This window comes from Nannospalax galili, unplaced genomic scaffold, assembly GCF_000622305.1.
Source record: "Nannospalax galili isolate Female #2095 unplaced genomic scaffold, S.galili_v1.0 scaffold402, whole genome shotgun sequence".
Classification (NCBI taxonomy): Eukaryota; Metazoa; Chordata; class Mammalia; order Rodentia; family Spalacidae; genus Nannospalax; species Nannospalax galili.
The window spans coordinates 1,027,257-1,042,636 of NW_008348875.1; the positions used below are offsets into that span (position 1 = coordinate 1,027,257).

The following is a 15,380-nucleotide window of genomic DNA, read 5'->3' on the forward strand; positions in this document are numbered from 1 at the left end:
CTGTGTGTGTGTGTGTGTGTGTGTGTGTGTGTGTGTGAAAAGCAGTAGGAGGAGATGGAGAGGGAGAGAGAGAGGGAGGGGGGGGGGGGAGAGAGGGAGGGAGGGAGGGAGAGAGAGAGAGAGAGAGAGAGAGAGAGAGAGAGAGAGAGAGAGCTAAAATAAAAGAGGTAGATGTGTTTCAGATTTCTAGCAATGAGAAAGGTGTTAGTTTATTCTGAGTAAAATTAGATTTCCGTCATGTTGGTAAATCTGATTGATTGATTCTGTGTGTGTGTGTTTATGTGTGCATATGCATGCTATGGTGTGCATGTGGAGATTATAGGATGACTTATAGGAGTTGGTTGCGGCCTTCTACCATGTGGGTTCTGGGCATCAGCCTTGGTAATGACCTGCTGAGCCATCTCACCTGCCCTTGAATATAAGTTTTTATTCTTACATAGAACTGGGTGGAATATTCAAATGCTTCCCTTAAAATCAAAGTGTTAATAGTAATCACTGCTACATGCACATTTAAAAAACAAATTAGCTTTATGTCTTAGAGACAGTTTTTTAGATCACATCTGTAATATTAACTACACAGACAGAATGCCTACTAGGTCCTGGAAAATCAGCATGCGAAAGGAATGTCTGACACAGCAATTTCAGTGACTGACAGGCACTTTCCTTGAGGTTGTTAGCTTGTCTGTCCACAAGCTGAAGCCCATGTTCCAAATAACTTCTTGTCATTCCTTGAATTTCACATTCAAACAATGGTGTTGATTTAACAAAAGTATTTGCTTATAAAATCCTGTTGCTATAATGTTTTAATTTAAAATGGAATCATAGCTTGAATGTGGTCTGAGGATGATGACGCATGTTCTTGAGGAAAAGCCATTTTGACCTATAATACGGCATATATTCTGAGAGGATGCACACATGCTTGCAACTGCAGAGAATGTCTAAGCTTGCCAGGGAACCAGACTCCCGAGTTTTACATCCCATCACTTCTATGTTCCATATTACCTTGAACAGATTCCTTGTTTCTCTCTACCTTAATTTTCCCATTAGAGCATGGAGATATTAGTAGTGATGCCTACCTTATAAAGTTATTGAGGCGATTGCGCTAGTTAACATTTAGAATAAACTCAGAACATTGCCTGTGGGCTGAAGAAATAGCTCAGCAGTTAAGAATGCTTACTGCTCTTCCAGAGCTCCATTTCCAACACCTGAGTAGAGAAGCTCATAACTGCAAGTAACTCCAGTCCAGAGGATCGATGTCCTCTTCTGGCTCCTTCAGGCACCTGCACACACTCACATATCCACACATAGACATACATACACATAAATAAAAACAATCAAAATAAATCTTAAAGAGCAGTGCTTGGCAACTGGTTTGTACTTGTTATTAGATATTACTACTAGTTATAAATGTTGCTTCCTTAGCACAATTTCTGTACTTTTTATTGTCAGCCTGCTAAATGATGTTACAAATATATGTGTAAAACACAGCCTGTCTTACTGGAGTGAAACCAGAATCAATTCCTGGTGTTCTTTCTTAAAATACTTCTAATGAGGTAGGTGAGTTTGCTGGTTTGAAGATATCATGAAAGCAAGGTTGAAACATTCATCTTGTAGCACTGAAATGATGATTAAATCTTCTTGAATGACCCATTCTCTACATTTACATTATGAATATAAGAAATATCATTCTGAGGTCCCTGCACAGGCCTAAATCCAATATAATAACAAAAAAGATCTTTCTCAGAACCACTTTTTAAAAATATATATACCACTTGTTCATTTAGAGGAGAAACTATCATTGTAGAAATGACCAGCCTGGGACTGTTTTCAGGAAATGAAGCAAAAAATGGACTTCCACAGAAAGCATCTCTCAGGACATTCTAGGAAGAGATCATAAGGATGATGAAGCCTCTATTTTTCTGTTTTGCCCTGGGGTATAGGTTGATGTGTGTGCATGTACACATGCATTTGTGCGCATGATTATAATAGGCTTAGTTGAAATGTTTATTTTGTAAGCAGAAGCAGAGGTAAAGTGTTCTTATTTATCCCCAAAATCAAATTCAAGTTTTACCAGGTATTTTTTTTTTGCTTTCATCTTGCAAGACTTATTCATGCTTCAAAACAATATAAAAAATAAGTAAATAATAATAAGGCAAACTGGGAAGGTCGGGGGAGGGAAGAGTGAGAATTATGGGAATGAGAAGATGCTTAGCTGATTTGAAATGAGAAGTAAAGCAAGATCCCATGTTCCTGGATAAATGTCAATATGCATTATTAAATGAAACAGAGGTAAAATATAGACTTGTCAGAAGCATTTTTGCTTCCAGAGACATGGGGAGAATTGAAATACGATTTCAAAGGAGAAGGCTCTGCCAGTATTTCTTCAATCATTTTCTGTTTGAAGCTTTAATTACAGTACTCCTTGCTACCTAATGCTTTCAGTTTAAAATCTCATCACAAAAGAATGGGGAGGATGTGAGTGCTCAGCTGAAGAGCCGCCATCTCAGCATCGGGGAGTTCATTCACCTGGGAGTTCTTGCTACATTATTCCTTTCTAGAGCAATATTTAGTTTGGGAATGTTTTTGTATCAGGCATATCTGACACAGTATTTCTTTGGAGTGATTGCTGTGATACTGCTATTGTCAGCACAGATAATAACCTTTGGGAAATTACGTATTCTGAAATAAAGGAGCTCATTATTTGTATAACATTTTCTAGATGGCATTATGTGTACAAAGTGACTAGTGGCTTCCCAGGGATTTAGCGTCCTAATCATAAGAACCTGAGTTTCAAATGTGTTTACACAGATAGGAATACATGTAGATACACACAGGTACACACACATATACTAACACACATACATAGATACATGTCTATGCATATGTATAACTTCCATATGTTATGCAGTCCTGTCTATAGGAGCACAAGGATGTGCTTAAGCACTGTGTGCAATACTGAGCAGACTAAGCCTCTTTTCTCAGTTTGCACACTGTCTGTAGTGGATAGAGATGGTAGGAGACATCATATGCTGACATGTACATGTAAATGGGAGCAGAGCAGAGTAAGGCTTTTTCTCCTAGGGTACATCTCCCTGAGCTGTGGCCTCTGAGCTGATTTGATGATGGGACAGAGATTAGGTATGCATTAAAAAGGAATATCAGATGTTAGAAGTACTCATTTTAGGATTACATTTTCTCATAAATGAATGGTCTTTAATTTCAAGTAGTTCAGCTCTTCTTTCAGTGACCTGTACTCATGCCAGATGGAAGGGAGTCACAGGGTTGACTTACCATGGTGCTCGAGCGAAGGCTATGTTTAATGTGTAGAGTATAATATGCATTGATCTACACACATACCCATGCATGTATATCTGTATACATTTGGATGTTTGGGGTATGCATGTATATGGATACGGAAACTCTTCTATACTTTTTTGGTTACCTCACAGCATCAAGTCAGATGAACTGGATCATTATTTTTTAGAAAAGGACAAGGAACCATAGATAATCTTTGCAAGTTCACACAGCCAATTTCCTTCCAGTAAACTTCCAGGACTCAGGGCTCTTGTTATGATCCACAGGTTAGATTGCAGGTTGCAGATTGCATCTCTGGCTCCTGGTACGCTGGCAGCACTATCAACATTCAGTTAGTGACTTTCTTGGGAGTGGCAGGATCACTCAGTTGTGACTGTTCCAGGAACCTAAGCAAAATGTTGACTTCTTGGTCATTCTGCCAAGTCCCCAATCATGTGCTGTAGGAATATATATAAACCTGTTAATGCTGCTGCCTTATTTCTGTACCTCAGGGGCTTTCTGTCAGACTTATCTTGCCTGTCTCACCTTGGAATCTTGGGAAATAAGGTTTATTTATTCATTTTGAAATTCTTGTTCCTCTCCTACACATGGGCATACACTGAAAGAGATTAAACAATGGTACTTGTCCTCATTTTTGCTGTGAAAGGCATGAACATGCAAATAATTGAAATAATTTTGTCTAGAACTGGGGAATGTGAAGAAGAAATATAAACCTACTGGAATTAGAAATGGTATCACTCAAGTAGAGACTTACTCCCTTGCTAGTCACCACATGTGGAATCCATACTATGTGACCAGGAATTTGTAACAACTATAAAGGAAGTTGTTCATAGGAAAAGTCGATGGAAGGAGATGTGTGTCCATGTGGGTATTCTTTCCACCCAGAGCTATGTGATAGTTGTACGAAAATTTTAAAGTATGTAAGAATACGACTTTCTTTTTTTTTCTTACAATGAGATCTTAACTAAGTGAAGATGCTGAGAGAAGAGCCACTAACCTGTTACTGTAATTGCCCTCCTAATTATAAAGATAATTTTGTTGCATTATCATAATTCCCCAAACAGAAAATGTAAGCTCCAAATTTCACCAGTACTCTTTATTTTGCTTTGCTAATGGCTCACTGTCAAGACTTAGAGCACTAAGATTTTTCTCCATTACATTTTTCTTGCACAGCATATATTTCTTTGCTTCAGAAAATGATAAGGTGTCCTGTACAACGTGTCTGTGTTTTACCACCTTATGACTTGAATGTGAGCATTTTGAACATCTCCCTGGTTTCAGAAGCCATCTTCTGAGCAGCATGCAATTCCCCCTGGCTGTTTAATGATAATGGGAACTGTACATGTAACTGGAAGGAGTGAGACCCAGCCTGGGGTGAGGAAGGAGCTGTTTATCAAGGTATCTTACTATCTTGGTTTGTGTTATAAAATGTTTCTGTGCATGTTCTGTGAGATTGTATCTGCTAGAAATTTGTCAGCCACTGTCAACATACTGTAAAGAAAAAGGATGTCTGTTATTCTAGTCAGCTTAATTTCATTTTGCATTTCTTTGCCCTCTTTCAAAGAGACTATCAGGGACAGTCACTTAATAATGCCATCTGTTATATTATGGATTGTACAGAACAAACTCAGGAAATAAACTCGATCACTCCAGAAGCCTGGCAGGTGGATGACAAGGCACCCTGATGCATGGCTGCTGCCAGGGTGGACATTCTTCTTCCATCGTTACAGCAGATGATATTGTTGACAACCAGCACAGTTACAAAATGGCTGCCCACTCCAGTGATAAAGTAGGAATGAGACAAAATAGAGCCACACCAGAAGCCTTTCCAAATGCGATGGATTTCCCTAATTTTAAATGCATCATAATGGAGCCTTTAAAATAATTAGTTCTTCAGGAAGCCCTAGACTTTGATAAAATAATAAATTCTTTTCTGTTATTGTCTTTGTATTCTTTTGTGATTGATTGGCTGTAGTGCTCCTAAAATTCTGGAGCTCTCCCTCCTCATGTCTGTGGGGTACTTTGATCACATCGTCTTTTGATTCCTTCTGTCTTCTGACCAATGAAGCTGGTTTCAATATGAGTAAAGACCCATTTTCACTACAGTGATCCTGACTGAAACCTGTGTTAATGGTTAGCCTTCCAAACTATTTATGCATCAAAACTATGAGTCAGCTCTGCAAATATCTGCTGAAAGAGATTGTTGGGCAACTGATAAACAACTGGGCAAGAATATTCTTGGAGGATAGTTATTATTTGATGTAAAAGAATTGCCTCACACACTTGTCCAGTTCCATTGATTTGTATGTCTCACTCAGGTTCCTAGAGGGACATTTTACTTTAATACAGGTGTAACTTTCTGACATTTAAATCAAATGTAATTAAAATACAGTATAAAAAAAGGTAAGTTCTTTGGTTCCTGGATGTGTGGGAGTTGACCCCAAGGAGACTTAATCAAGTTTGAGTGAAATTTCTACCACATTTTGACTCTGAGATATACTGCAAATTGTTCAGCCTTCCAAAAAATGAGGCTAGGTAATATCAGTTACACAGTAGTCTTTCCAAAACCTTACCTCACCACCTGTAGTCCAGACTCAGTGTCTCTAATGTATTTCCTAGCTTCCTTAAAGACTGATGCTCATGACCATACTCATGTTCCTGTTCTTTGGGGCATTCATCAGGCCTCCACAACAGCTCACTGGCAGGAAATAGTACCATCACAAGATTGTATTCCTGGTCTTCGGAATGAAATCTATTGATGGCTCAACATTGTAAACAACAAAGAACATAACTGGTCAGAGTGACCCAAGAGAAATAGCACAATGAAATTAAGCAAAGGGAATGTTATACTGTGAGTGAAAAAAAAATTAATGGACTGTAATAGAACCCCACATGAAGAGAAAGTCTACAGACACTCAGAACCATCTCCTGGTGAAGCAACATGGGCCAGGTCCTCGCTTACTGTTCTACATTCCCATGGCTTTCTTCAGTGTTAAATACTAACCAATTATGGCTTTAAGTCTTTTTTATTCATACATACATGTCTATAGGACACCTAGTACTTAAAAAGAATATCATTTTAGAAAATTAAGGTTTTCTGAGGATAATCACTGGCAAAACCAATGAAGTTAGAATAATCACTGTTGTTCTCGGGTAATAGCCTAGCAATTGCTCCACTGTACAATCAAGAACTGGGACTATTGGAGGGGCATCCAATGCAACTAATTGGATAGTCTATGTCACATAGCAAATACCAAAGGCACTGAATCCTTGCTCTGGTATTCAGCTTAGGTCTTATGTCAGTTTCAAACTCTGGCACTATGTGATATTGACAAATACACACAAACCACCCAAACAGAAAGATAACTTGGGTCTTCTGTAAATAAAATGTGGAGTTTTGCAGACTGCCTCTTTGGCAGAAATAGTTGGAATGCTCATTACTTTCCCACAACTCAGTAGGTGATGGTTGACTCTCAATCCCAGTGCACATACTAGAGGATGATTTTTGATTTTTGTAAAGGGCTATCACTGAAGGTCTTTAAAAAGACAGGTGTGCGTAGGCTATTTGAACTTTCAGACATGGTATTGGTCCTCTTCTGACACAAAGTGACTTGGATTAGAGAGCTGCATGATAGCAGGTAGTTTCCTACTTACTGGCTTTGCTTGCAATTTATATAGCAAAAATACCTAGGTGCCACTGGCCATCTACTCTTTCCTTTTTGTATAAGGGGCATATGATAGTCAAATGCCTTCTCTTTATACCTCATGAATTGATTTGGCCAGCAACTATTAATAACTTGACTATATATTGCATTGCTTGGGTTGAACTGCCTGTTAGTTTAGAAACTCTAGCAAATCTTTAACAAATCCTGTGCCAAGTAGCAATTTGGAAGTACTGAAAGAAACATAAGTTTCTCTCATTTTACTACAAATGAGTTGTTTTAGAACAGTGGCATGTAATAAAACTAAACAAAATTAACTACAAGCAACTTGAGGGTTATATTTATAGTCATGTAATTAAAGAACTGAAGTCACTGTATCTCCATTGGACCTGCTGAGATCATTTCAAATGTACTCATAGAGATCTATCTGAAGATATTTTGAAGTGAGCAAGAAAGGTTGGTTTTATGGTATAGATAATACTCTTAAATAATATTAGAAGAAAGCTTTTGAAAGCAAGAGTTGATCATATACACTCTTTTCTAGGTCTTTCTAAATCTTGGCAACATTATTATAAAAATACTCCTATTAGCCAGGCATGGTGGCACACGCCTTTAATCCCAGCACTCTGGAGGCAAAGGCAGGCAGATCCTCTGTGAGTTCAAAGCCAGCCTGGTCTATAGAGTGAGTTCCAGGCAGCTGGAGCTACAGGGAGACCCTGTCTCAAAAAGACCCCCCTCCAAATACTCCTATTATGATTGAAATAAATGATATACAATAACAAGTCATAGTTATTATACTGAAGCTTTGCATCCTGGTGGAAATCAGCTGCTTCATCTGTACCAGGAGGATTCTAAAAGAGCCAGCCTCAAAAGTTTTTTGTAGTTCTGTTAGAATGTGTAAAAAGTGGCTTGAAGAGTCCTGTTCACACGTAAGGCCCAGGACTATAATTTTGTTTCTTTGGGGACGTCTCCAACATTATTTCATGTGGCTTATCTTGTCTTACCTTAATTTCATACAGTAATAACCAATTTAAGTCTTTTCTTTGTCTCCAATTCCTATATAGCCATGATTTAATTCCCAAGTACAGTCCTGACCTCACTGTAAAGCAAATGATTTCAGAACTTAGCTAAGTCTTTCAGACTATTTCTTCAGTATTAAAAAGAGACTTCCAAGTTTCAGACTGATAAATTCCACCTAATATCTATGCTATCTTAAGGAAAGCTGTGAATGCATACTGTTGATTTCATGGCACAGGGGCAAGAAGATATTTACCATGTGAGTACTAATTTATCCTGGCTATACTTATATCTATGGCAGCAAAGAACAAGCAGTGGAGTGATGGATGATGCCATTCTTAGTTGCAGATATTCTAAAATGACATGCAGCATAGTTAAATTTCTGAGCCAAAGAAGCCTGAGGATTTTTTTCCCCCAAGCTTTTCATTTTTGTTTTTGTTACCACTGTTTCTTTCAAGGATCTTAGGAACAGTAATGAAATGACCTAACTTAGACTCCAGTTATTACTTTGATTTTGTTTTGCCTGAATGAGTCTTTCTGACTCAACTGACATGCAATCAGGAGGGGGCTGGGGAGAGGAGAGAGAGAGAGAGAAAGAGAGAGAGTTATTTTGCATAGAGTAATGTTAAAACTTCAGTATGTATAGAGTGATAAAAATAGTTTTTGTCATAACATCACTAGTGTGCTATTACTTTTTTCATAAGAAATCTGTCACATCCATTTTAAGTTAAAATGTAGATCGGAGACAAGCAAATCCTGCAGGTTTTAAAAATGATCTGGGTATAGAAATAATGATCTTGCTGTAGCTGCATGGAGTGTTATATACTATCTGCAACCCTGGAAATGTGTTAATCTTACTGGGAGGACTGTTGTCACTGCTCTATTACATGCTTGACTAATGACAACATTTATTTATTTAATTCTTAAGATCACACGTGATATCAGCAGTCAAGTAGGCAGAAATGAATCGAGACTTTTCTGTGTGGGAGTTTTTGCACTCTGATTATTGGTTTTAAAATATAGGTGGCTAAGTTTTAAAATAAATGTTGCTATTTTGGGATGTCTTGCTTGAAAGACACTTGAAAGTAGCATAATAGGATTTCTAGACTGAAAGTTGCACAAGCCACAAGGGAGAAGGTGCTTTGTGCGACACTGATGTATTCACACAGGTTGAATCCATGGGGCTTTGGAACTTGTGATGGAATGTATTACATAATACCTACCACCAAGCTTAATGCTAAGGGATAGAGATGCTGCTTTGTTAGTTTTCTAGGCAGGAAATGCTGTTTCAGGAGTGATTTCCATAGAGCATGGATATACAGAATGCACCAAATTCTGTTAAGATTCTCTTGCCAATTCTTAAGATACAAAAGAAAAGTCTTTGTCCTCTTCCAAATCTGTACCATACTAAGAGATGAATAAGTATACAAAAAGGAACAATTTAGGGACATTTAGAAGTGGTGCTCTGTTAGCAGTGGTTTTTCTCATGATATAACTTCATGATACACACATTGGAAACTAGAGGACCACGTAGATTAGACCCAGATAGAGGTTGACATTTTTAGGAGTTCTTGGCTCATTCGTTCTGCTTCGGGGCCTTAAGAAAGCATGTGAGACAGCAGATAGTGGCACCTAGATGTGATACAGGGAAAAAAGGCCACATTGTTGTGGCCTCAAAAGCCATGATGAACCCTACAGCCATGGGCCAGGAAGGATGTTCATTATATGATTGGTGGAGAGAGCACAATGGAAGATTTCATTGAGGAAAAAATACAAATAGAACAAATTGTCTTTCTGTTTCAGACAAATCAGAGACTTTTCTCTGCTAATAAAAAGCCTTCATAAAGAGCAGAGAATTTCATTCTGATTTTCCAGGGTGAATTCTGAGGTCGAATCCTGAAGAAGCTTCATGCATCACTTCAACAGCACAGCAAGGTGGAATTTTCTACTCGATTTTGGAGAGTGCAGTATTAGTATTGTTCTGTATTTGATCAAAATGTACATGATAGAGTTTCACAAGATTTATATTCTTGGCCTACTTTGCAGGAAAAGGAAATGTCATCCACTGGCTGAAAAATGGTCTCAGTGTTGGGTGCTATCAAATTTTTGGCATGAAAGAGGAACTTCTCCTTTCCCTGTATCAGCTTCCTAAGAATAAAGCAAGCATAAATATTTTTCAGTGTAGTCATTTGTGAATTAGTCATGATGAAAAAGCAGCCCGTTTTTGCCGGATGAAGTGTAATACAGTACAGAAATTTCAGACACTATTAATATTTGCATTATGACTAAAAAGCAGTGAAACTAGCTTCCATAGGTTCCACACAATTTCTCATCCTACAAACAATGCCCTTGAAAGTTGAGGGAAGGACATATCTGCTTAAATGAAGAAGGTGTTGATGCTTCTATTGAATAATTTAGTTTCAAAAAGGATTGGATTGGGGAAGATACATGCTAACATATGCTTATAGTACAGGCAGAATCATAGATGCAGGCTATACTACAATGGTCAAACCTTGTGGACCCCTAGTCAGGGTTCGGATCACTGACGTTTCCAAGGCTATGCTGTGCTGTAAGCATAGAGTAGATATTGCAAGTGTGTTCAGAGAGTGTCAGTTTCCTTCTGCATCTAAGATGGAGACTAGAAAGGCAAAATACTGCCCTCTGTGTGTGCAATGTTTGTTTCCCCTGTAGTCTATTATGTTGGTTAAGAGTGTAGAGCTAGACAGCTTTGTTCACACCTCAGCTTTGCCACTTTCTTAGGAGTCTAAGCGGAAGTTTTCTTCATGCCTCAGTGCCTTTCTCTGCACAGTACAGATAAACATCTCACTTACTTGGAGCATTTTGATGACTGGATGAATCAATGTGTGTAAAGGGTTTAGAGTATGGTATAGAAAATAATAAGTGACATTTCCGTGTTGAAACGGGGGAAGGTTTAGCTTGGTTGACTGTTCTGTGCGTGGCTTGCTCTCCTCTGAGCAGGAATGCCACAGTCAGCCAGTATAATATCAGGAGCAAGGAGTTTGATGATTTGGAAATGTCTCATCTCTGTTGTTGAGATCACTTCCTTTACAGTAGTCCCTTCCCTGTGCCCTAAGGGATGACTAAAGACTAGTCTAAATGTTCTCATAGATTCTTGTTGATTTATAGGAGGGAAAAAAACTGAGGAAAGAGAGGGGAGCTTTGAAATGTACCACATCTAGATTTAGGTAGAGTATTTATTTCCTGCCTAGATGATTGAAAGATTTGTTGTGCAAATTAACACTAAAATAATACAAACATTGAGCAACCTAAAAGACTGTGCATGAAGCATTAGTACCAATATGACAGCCATTGTTGGACAGTCTGTCATCATTTTTAGTGAATTCAATTTTCCGTTCATTGCACAGGGTAGATGTGATTATTATATAAAATGCTATTTTGTGCAAGAATCCTAGGGTCGCTGTAGGCTTGACTTAAGAAACTTTTCTCTTTGCTTTTATGAAATTTCTTGGGAAATGATGTTTATATCCTGCTCCCTTCCCCTACTCAATTAAGGACACTTTACTATGGAGCCCAGTCTCAGTCTGGCTTCCCCCGCATCCGTGCCTTTGTCCTCTAAGCCTGGGAAGGACTTACAGATAGATTATAAAGCATACTTTCTAAAATAAAAACAAATAAATTGTTCTACAGATCGTTAAGACAATGCCTACCATTTATTTTGCTTCCCTTTCATTCTAATCTCTGCTTAAATTTAGGGATGAGAGTGAGTACTGGATATTTAATACAGGACCTCTTACACACGTGATAGGCATCACCTAACTTTTTGAAATCCAGTTTCACTGTTCCTAAGAAGAGAAGCTGTGTTGGATATGAGGTGTGACCCCTCCATGTTTTGTATTTCCTACATCTATAGATTCAAGGGATTGTGGATTAAAAGGGAATGTGTCTAGGTGTATTGAACATAAACAGTTCATTTCTTCTAAAATATAGTGAACAACCACTAATATTACTCTTATATTGCATTCAGTATCACAAGTCAATACGAGATGATTTAAATATATGGGGTCTGGAGAGACAGCTCAGAAGTTAAGAGTATTTGCTGTTCTTCCAGAGGACCCATGTTCACTTCCCAGCACCCACATAACAGTTAACAACCATTCATAACTGCAGTTCCAAGGGATCCAACACACTCTTCTGGCCTTTATAAGCCTGTGGTCACTTATATACCTGCAGACAAAATGCTCATGCACATAAAATTAAATAAAATTTAAAAACCAAATAAATATAAGGGAAGCTGGGCATAAATGAACATGCAAATAATATTTTATATAAGAAACTCCAGCACCTGGAGATTCTGGTGCTTGTATGTCCTGATACGTATCCCCAACAGATACTGAAGGATAAATGCATTTTAAAGTGTTTAGCCCAGTGTCTGGCATGTATTTAACCTCTATCCCTGCCTCTCATTTACACCTTCTTCCCTTTCTCTTGGTCTCTTATTCTCTAATTGATTTGCAGGCCAATGGACTCGTTGTTTTAGACAGCATAGGATCAGTAATTTCTTTCATGCTGAACCATAACAATTTAACTGCAATTTTCTGGCAACTCCAGCCCTTTGCTAGCATGAAGGGCTGCACAGTGACAGAGATTTAGGAGAATTGTGGAGCACAGTAAGGGATCTGTGGGAGGACAAGGAGGGCACTCCGGCTGCTACAGGTGCCTACCATTTTGCCTTTGAGCACTGTTCTTGGATTTCTCTTATGAAGGAAGGAGGGGATGGAGGAGATGTGTCTGACCAGAGCAGCCCAGCCATTCCCCCACATCCTTGGCAGCCGAACAGCTACTGTCAAGGCTACAAATGACTGTCAATGCAGGTTTTTTTTCCAGCCTGATCTGGAGTGAAGGGGAAATTTGATCTCTTTTGGTTCTCTTGACTGACCAGGAAATGGCACCGGAAAGAAGGAGAGCAGAACCCAGTGTGGAATCTTCTGTCCTGGGAGTATGGGACCAGGGTAGGGCAAGGACAGCAGGAACCAGAGGTCATTTCATGCTGCATAAACTCACACTGGATGCATTCAATTTGGCCGTTAACAAATAAACATTAGCAACAAGGGACCTTTCAGAGCCAGGACACTACAAATGTACTAGAGAGTTCTAATCAAAGTCTGCAGATAGTCACAGGGAGGAGTGGTTTTGAGAATTTCAAATGAGGTTTATTTTGTCCCTGAGCCCTTTGTAGCTATGGGTTGTTAGGGTTTTATTAGAGATACTAAAAAATACATTTATCTTGCTAAACAGTGATGTGACAGTGGCAGAATACTAATTCTGCAACAATGTTACTGAGGCTTTATTTTCCCTCCTGTGTTTTTGGAGGGAATTTGCATTAGTAGTAAATAGGATTGCCAGAGTTGCCATGACCAGGCTCTTTTCTTTTAAATGTTTTGGCCAGATTGAATTTTAAGATTATGCTAATTAAATGTGACAGTGAATCTTAGTGGTATTTATAAGATGTTGCTTATTTTCCATTCACTATGATCTTAAACAGTCTTTCTCCAAATGGACATACCATCTTTCAGTGTTAGAGAAAAATCAAGAACTGAAAATGACAAGCTTTCACACCAAATGAGACTGTATTCCTATCACTCTTCTCTGGCTTTTGGTATTGACAGCCATCACCTAAGAGCACAGAGTAGTCATTCCAACCCAGAAGTTATAACTTAGCACTTCAAAGATGTTCTCCGTTCCTGTTCCTGTGCCAAAGTTGCATTGAATACTAAAGGTGAATGGCCTTGGCTTTTTTCTTTTTAATAGGTTTCAAATTCCAACTTCAGATTAGAATCTCTGTGAGGATATTGCAAATAACTCCAAATGCCTATGGGAATTGAATGCGCAATAATTCAAATCCTTTTACATTTCAGGCATTTGAATCTATAGCTGTGCTTTCTTACCTCAGTCTGAGCACAGTATTTCTTCACATATGTAGATCTGTTGCTTTTCTCAGAAGTTCGCATTGGTGCGCTGTAATTTATACAATTAAAATGAAGGCAGAGAGGGAAGCGCGTGCTTTTTCGTGTTTGTTCTTACTTGTTTCTTTTTGTTTTTGTTTGAGGTAAGGGATCCTGTATCCTAAACTGGTTTTTAACTCCTTGTGTATCCAATCAGGCCTTGAACTCTGGACTCTTCTTCTGTCTCTACTTCCCGAATGCTGGGATTTCAGGTGTGTGCCACCATGCTGCCAATATGCATGATTTCAAAGTATGTTTGTTTGCATTTTCCATTCACTTTTCATTATTTATTTGAAAAGAGGACTATGAGCTTCCTATGATAGTCTCATCAAATTTCTCCTTGCCGTCTATATTGTCAAAATTTACACATTCAAATTCTTATGACTTTTAGTGACTGCATGACCGTACAAGAGCTGTATCGTTAGAGGATGCCTGTTTCAGGTTCTTAATAGTATTATATTTGAGTATTGTAAATTGGCAACAGTGGATCATGGGCCCTGGTGACATCCTAAGGATTTTGAACCCAGGGTTTTCTTCATACAGTTTGCACAAGGCTGAAATGGTTAAATATGTATAACCTTACTCCAAATGAAGGCTGATGTGTCTGTGCTGATGAGGACGTCATTTAAACGTTACCATGATGTTAATTTGGGGTCTGCTAGCTTGTCCTAAGACCTAAATATTCCAGAATTGCTTTCAAAATTTAAATTATTACATTTCTCTTAGAAATGTTAAGAAACTGTTTACCAAGACTTGTCAAGTGGGGAGAATGTTGAATTATCAATGTGGCTGAACACCACACATTATCACAATTCACTGTGTACAATTACAAAATGTAACCCAACCCAGTCAACAGTGGTTGTAAAAGCATAAGAAAGAACTTATTTATTTAACCTGTGGACTCTTTCCTTCCATTGATATGACCAAAGGCTATACCAAAATTAACTTTTTAAAAAAAGTAGAATGACATGTACACAGTAATGATCTGATACTGAATATTCCTGTGATGTTTTCACAGTGGCGGTGTGGGAAAACTTCTAAGAAATGGACTGGCTGGGCTGAGAGGAGCAGAGTCAGATAGGGCTGCAGTTGTGCCCTTCTGGTGAGTTTGATGTCTGAAGAGCGAAGTCAGCACCTTCTTTCCTTATCAGGTGTTTCACGATGCATCTTGTCAAAGTGCTTAGTGGCTCCTGCTTCTCATAAGGGTGATATAAACCATGTGTCTAGACTCCTCTATTTTGAAATCCATAAAACAAAATATGAATGTGGGCTTATGTTGTTGACCAAAGGGTAATGCCAACTCATTGGCTTTTTATATTATTTCCAGTGTTAATTAAACTACTCAAAATATTTTGCGATTAAGCCTTGAGAGTGGCCACTACCATTATCTGACTATTATAGA

General features: G+C 38.4%; 1 protein-coding gene across 5 annotated transcripts in view; it reads left to right on the forward strand.

The window, feature by feature from the left end:
• Positions 1 to 15,380, forward strand: part of Flrt2 (fibronectin leucine rich transmembrane protein 2) — a 95,746-nt gene that overhangs the window by 27,499 nt on the left and 52,867 nt on the right. The window lies entirely within an intron of this gene.